We start from the raw sequence: 6,496 nt of genomic DNA on the forward strand, positions 1-6,496 counted from the left end.
GTGACAGCTCTTAAATCTCAAGCTCCTGAATGCACCGTTGAGGAAAGCTAAAGAAACATAAAGATGAGTAAATGTTCAGTGTGATTGATTACTGTTTCAGCGCACTTCCAAGCTGCTGCTTAAATGACTTTCACACTGTGGTGGAATAAATGGAAACCAGTGTCTTCCTGTAAAGTGGGATATCAATCTTAACAACTATGGTCTGTTTTCGAAAATAGCAGTAAAGAGAAGAAATTGTAGCTAATAGGCTAACACATGCAAAACCACCGGTATGGTCCTTTAAATATTCGTGCACAGCGGCTGCTCTCCTGTAGCCCAGCTCAGAGGCCTAATGGTGGGAGATGATCTCACCATCATGCCCACGATGAATGCTGGATCATTCAATTATAGAGCAACACAATGAATCATTCTCCTCTTCCCTGACAATCTCCTCCACACTCCACTCATCTGACACCGCCAAACCACAGAAGATGGCCCCGTTATCTTCATAATATGGATAAACACTGACAGTTGTCTGGACTGAAGGCCATTTCGATGGCAGCAGATCAAATGAGAGCTCATTATGGAAAAAGTGACACATTAGTGTCTGTAGCGAGGCTTACAGTCGGGTATAAAGTCCCGCTGAGATGCCTGTGCCCCTGCAAAATTCCTCGCCAGCATGGATAGAATGAAATTAGTGAACTGGAGCTTCGGTCCCGTGACTTGACTCAGCTGACAGAGACACTCTCGGCTAACATTTGTCCGTGTGTGTGTGTGTGTGTGTGTGTGTGTGTGTGTGTGTGTATGTGTGTGTGAAAGAGAGAGGCATTATTTCTATCTCATCCTCTCACTGCGTGTCTATCTCCCTCACACACTCACATAGATGTCTTGTTCCACAGTAAATGTGTCAGTCATGGGTCTCATCGCTGGAGCAGCCTGTCAGATCCAGATCCTTCCTTCCCCATCCCCCCCCATGCTCCTTTTCCCCTCTCCCTTTCCATTTTTGGGCATTTTCAAAAGGATGTTGAAGGAGAGCGGGGTTCATAACAAAAAGAAAATGGTGGCTCTTAAAGCAAAGCTGTGTTTCTTGGGATTATTGGGATTTTGTGGAGATCCACAAAGAGTCAGAAGGGAATAGGTCAGCATTCAAGCTTCAAGGATCGCATACTCAGACACTGTACAGCAAAAACCCCCCTCATTTTCTCACCCAGTACCAGATAGGACTTTTCTCTGAAGCTGGTGGCCATATGAATCAAACAATGTATTCTATGTTTAAAACAACAGCATATAAAGATTTAAGATATGGTGAGATTAATTAAAAAAAACAGTCCAGCCTTACTGTATATCTACATGTCGGTTATATTACATGGGTCGAGCCAGTTGGCCGTATGGTTGGGCTTCATTTCACATGTCTGTGGTCTCCTCCACTTCTGGGAGACTACCCAAAGAAAATGGGCGAATGCAGTATGGAGAGCACAGACTTTTGGGAGGCGACCCCCGAAGTTAATTTGATGCTGTATATTTGACGACCGGTTGCATATTTGAAAAACAATCTGTCTTGAGCCGTTGTGTCAACAAGCTGAAACCAAGCAGCAGGGTGCAGCGTTTCTCGAGAACTATTTGTGGTTTATTTTACTGGGAGAGTCTTTCTTCTTCCCTGTTAAAGCGTCGATCCGAAACGGCGCTACGGCAATCCCTGTCAAAACTCCTGTCCTTGCGAGTGATTGACTCAGCTCAAGGCCAGATATGTCAGCAGAGTGTTCGGCATGCCAGGAGGCCCGTGTGTGTGTGCGCAAAGTGGTAATAAAAATTAATGAGGAAAGTCCCATATGGTTGCAAGAGGCATACTATCTTCACAGAATGTCCACCCCATGTTCTCTTCTTACTGATATATCAAACAAATGTTACAAAACTTTTCCTGAAGAAAAATGAGAGCCGGTTCATGAAATCACAACGGGCCACGAGAAGAACAAATGTCTGATGGAGTTGTTCTGCACAGATCCAAGGTCAGTGTTTAGTTCTCTGTGTCAGCGCTATCCACAGGAGGAAAGCAAGAAACCTGCTTTATGGGGCACTCTTACAAGCAAAAGGTGCTAGCTAGAACCATATAGGGTTCTTCTGCTTGTCCCCATAGGAGAACCCAATATGGTTCCTGGTAGAATGTTTTTAAAGGTTTTACCTGATTCTACCTAGAACCCAACATATAGGGTTATACCCACAAACATCTGTAAAAGGTTCCACCCAGAACTGCCAATGACAGGGGCTACAGAAAACCCTTCCATGGAGTACTCGTTCCACCCAGGACCTTTCCATCTTTGCATCTTGTAAGGGTGCTAACAAGAACTCATCCAAGGGGTCTGGCTGAGAACCCTTTCATATTCCAAGGGTTTCCTCCAGAGCCCACCCAGGAGGTTCAGCCAAGGCTTTAAAAATGGTAATTTGCTACATTACCCATAGATCTCTCTCCCACTAGTCATTTTTTCTCCCTAGAACCCAACATAAAAGGGTTGTACCTAGAACCATCTATGAAACGTTAGACCCAGAACTCCCTATTAGAGGTTCTACAGAAAACCCTTCCATGGTGTAATGGTTCAAAACAAAAAACAAAAAATAGTAATTGACAATATTATCTATAAATCTCTCTCACTAATCGTGTTTTTTTTGTCTCCCTAGAACCCAACATAAAACATCTGTAAAAGGTTTAACCCAGAACTCTTCCATGGTGTAACGGTTTCACCCTGAACCCTCTGGGGGGTTATATCCAGAATCTTTCCACCTTTTAAGGGTGCTAACGAAAACCCACCTAAGGGGGTCCTACCAAGAATCCTTTGATATTCCAATAGATTCATCTAGAGCCATCATGGGGGGCTCTAAAAATAGAAGGGAACCATGTTTAGCAGCCTTGAGCCCCATAGGCTCCTAAAGGCCCTGACACACCAAGCAGAAGGTCGGCTGTTGGTCAGTGTTGGGCTGGCGCATTTGTCGGCCCTTGTCGGCTCTTTTTCCCCTGCTGTTTCAGCATGTTGAATCGGCGTCAGTGACGGCAGAGCCTGTCCGTGAATGAAATCACTCTGATGGGGGGTCAGCTCAGCGCACGAGAAGAGAAACAAAGGTGAGCAAAAAAACAAAGAGCTAAAGTCAAAAGGGAGTGAAACCAAAACAAACTTTTCACGTTCGGTAAGATTATTGAACACTGCATTGTGTTGTCAGTGTGCTAACTGGCTAACTAATCATGACGGTCTTCCAGTTTCCCACCGACTGCTGGTATGGAGTGTAACTTCCTCTCATGCCAGCACAGACTGTGTGTGCTGGTTGGTCGTTGGCTGTAGTCTTTTCAGTGTGATTATGTGCAACTTTTTGACTGGGGGACAGGCAGCGTGAGGTGACGGTGACAGTTGGCTTTCTTCGACGCTAGTTCTGTGATGATGGTTTGGTGTGTCTGGGCCTTAAAGGAGCTGATGTGTTCCAGAGTCACCAAGGCCATAAATGGTTCCCCATCACGTTTTGTGGTGAGAATTTCGTGAATACTACAGACTTTACTATTCCAATGGTGCAGTAAGGTTGGGAACCAAATACAAGATACTAAGTACTAGGTACCATAAAGTAGAAAGGGAAAAAAGGAGTTTTGGCAGACCATATGGCATGAAGTAATGGTGACGATATCAACTACGGCAGAACAAAAGTAAGATGAATTCATCAAGGAGATTCCAGACATTTGAAACATGGTCAAACATTTGAACATCTCAGGGTGAGGATCTTTTGACAACAATGCTTTCAGCAATCTCTCTTTAGATGGAAAAGGGTTCTTAGTGAAACCCTTAGTGTTACAAAGAATGCTTGATGAGTCATCTCTTCAAGAAAGGGTTCTTTAAAAGCAAATGGTTCTGGGTAAAACCTCTGTCCCTTTTGGAACCATTATTTCTCAGTGTGCAAGATACAAAGTTTCGGAGTATTATTTTCCAGTAGAAAACCTTGACTCGACATCTGCATGGCCATGACTGATGCTCACACTCAGGAGACTCAGGATCAGAACTTTAATTGGGCAAGACTTTGTTTTCCCCCATTAACCCGCGGATATGAAAGGATGACTGGTTGAACTGGCGTCCTTTCAGCCAGCTAAGGCCCCTGTTATTACACAAGTGCTGGACGTCTGCCATGTTACACAACTCGGAGAATAGGTGAACCCAGAGGAGCAGGGTTAACCTGGCTGCAGTCAGTGCAGTCCCCTCACAGAGAGAGTCCACTGACTGGGAAGAGATTGAGGATCAGTCTCTTTTATTTAGTGTTACTGAACCACTGGATTTAAGATGGATCAGGTCTTTAAGTGATGACAACTTCAGCACAGTTGATCGATGATTTTTGCTTTTATGAATGTTACATGTTCGATTGACCCCTGGTGGGAGGGAGTGTGTGTATGTGTGTGTGCAGTTGCAAGACTTGCAGACCCGCCTATGCTGATCCCAGCATGTGTTTCCTGTATGGGAATGCTTAGAGTAGTGCAGTATGCTTACATTAAGTGTGTGTGTGAGACAGAAAGGAAGGGAGAGACAGAAAGAGGCAGAGAGCGAAGGCATATCCAAGGGGATCAGACCTAAACCACAGGATATTTCTGACCTTGAGGGCGAGCGGGTAAAGCAGGGAGGGGGGGAGGAAAGAGAGGAGGAAAGGAAAAAGAGAGGAAAGCTGAAAGGAAGGAACAAAGAGATGGAGGGAGAGAACGAGAGGAGCGGAGTCTTTGGAGGGCAGCTGGAAAGCCTCCAGAATCCTCCGCTCAAACCAACCATAAAATTCCAACTGAAGCCACAAAACCAGTACGAGGACTGACGAGGGTGCCTTCTGCCCACAATGGGTGTGTGTGTGTCTGCATTTGTGTGTGTCTGTGGTGTGCACACATTTACTTGTGTGTGTATGCCATATGTGATTAAAGGGTCCGAGCAGAGGAGGCCAGGAGGCAGACGAGTGATGCAATCCACGGAAGCGAAGGAGAGGACACGAGGGCGGCAGGAAGGAAGGGAGGGAAGAGAGGAAGGAGGGATTGTTGCTTCTGGGGATCCAGCTCTCCAGGAATGTGCTGACGGTCATGTCCCACACAGTCTGGGAGAGTGTTGCATTCTGGGAAGCTCTGCGGAGGTGAGACCACCTGTTTTCATGCGCTACAGATTGCAAACGGATGATACGAAATCACACATTATAAAGGGATAGACTTTGTGAGTCATTATTGTTAATTTTCAGAGGCACAACAATGCTTCTCCCTGTGCAAACTGGTCTCTTTCACTGCAGGCTGGAGGCCCGAATCCACCCTCACGTAGCAGCAGATCTATTTTGGTGTGAGCCACACAATGTCCACAAGCACCCACACAGGCTCGGTGGGTAAGGTGATTGGTAAGCCTGGACAAATAGTCTATTTATGAGCATCACAAGAGTGGGCGGTTGTCCTTGAGCTGGTTTGTCTGCCGTCTGAAGTGCTAAGTGCTGTATACAGTTACAATAGATAGAACATGCTCAAGGACGAGTGAAGGTGAAGAGGGGGTGAGGGAGGGAGGGGTGAGCGCGAGAGCACTGGGAATAGAGATGGTGAGTCAGAGGCCATTTGGAAAGTAATTTCATCTCTGAATGCCGTCTATCTTTTCATCAATGAAAGGAAAGTATTTTCCGAACCAGAAGAAAAACATCTCTGTTTGGTGAAATGGAGCCTATTCGAGGGGGAGAGGACAGATAGCATTCTCAGGTTATTTTCGCACTGTATTCATTTCATGTAGGTGACGTTGTTTGTTGCAGTACACTGCAGTGAAGTGAAGTTCTGGGGAAGAGGAAGAGTCTACAGCCGTGCTAGGCTGCTCTGTGAGGCTGTGCAAATGTTCGCACGCCAACATGTTCTCAAAGAATCGCCAGAATAAATGTTGGCATTGTACATTTCTGCAAACCACAGATACGTTCAGTTTCATATGAAGCAGATCTGTTGAAACTTTACATTTCAGTTTTCAATTGTATGTTATGATGATGCTGTGGTTAACATGTGGTTAGGTTTAGGCACAAAAAACCTCTTGTTATGGTTAGGAAGAGATCGTGTTTTGGCTTAAAATACCCGGTTTTGTCAAAACAAACATGGCTGAAAATGTGCCAGTGTCACCTTAAAAATACCCGCTTGTCTTCGCCACAAACACTGCTGAAAATGGCGTGACATGTTGTTGAAAATACTGGTCTGAACAGTGGTCTGCTGTTTGGCTGCTTGGCGGCAGTCTTGCCTACGTGTCACAGCATCATAGGTACAGAAGCAGGGGACAAGTCCCCCTCAGTATTAACAACATGTGCATTTGTCCCCCCAACAAAAACATGAAGGTAGCAGGTAACTTATTTTGTCTAAAGTAAACACATTTCCACCTTAAATTGATGCAGGCAATGCATAAAAAGTTCCATAAATATTAACCAGAATGCAGGAAATTAAGTGTTTGATGCTCAAAGTTTCCTGAGGGAGGACCTCCAACTCCCCGTTTCATATGTGCCCCCCCCCCCCCCC

General features: G+C 45.4%; 1 long non-coding RNA gene across 1 annotated transcript in view; it reads left to right on the forward strand.

The window, feature by feature from the left end:
• The first annotated feature begins 4,652 nt into the window (after positions 1-4,652).
• Positions 4,653-6,496, forward strand: part of LOC126398831 (uncharacterized) — a 4,620-nt gene continuing 2,776 nt past the window's right edge. Inside the window, exons 1-2 of the long non-coding RNA XR_007570818.1 lie at positions 4,653-5,109; positions 5,260-5,361. This is a non-coding gene — a long non-coding RNA (uncharacterized LOC126398831). The remainder of the gene's footprint in view (positions 5,110-5,259; positions 5,362-6,496) is intronic.

The sequence above is a fragment of the Epinephelus moara genome, chromosome 12 (genome assembly GCF_006386435.1).
Source record: "Epinephelus moara isolate mb chromosome 12, YSFRI_EMoa_1.0, whole genome shotgun sequence".
NCBI classification, from domain to species: Eukaryota; Metazoa; Chordata; class Actinopteri; order Perciformes; family Serranidae; genus Epinephelus; species Epinephelus moara.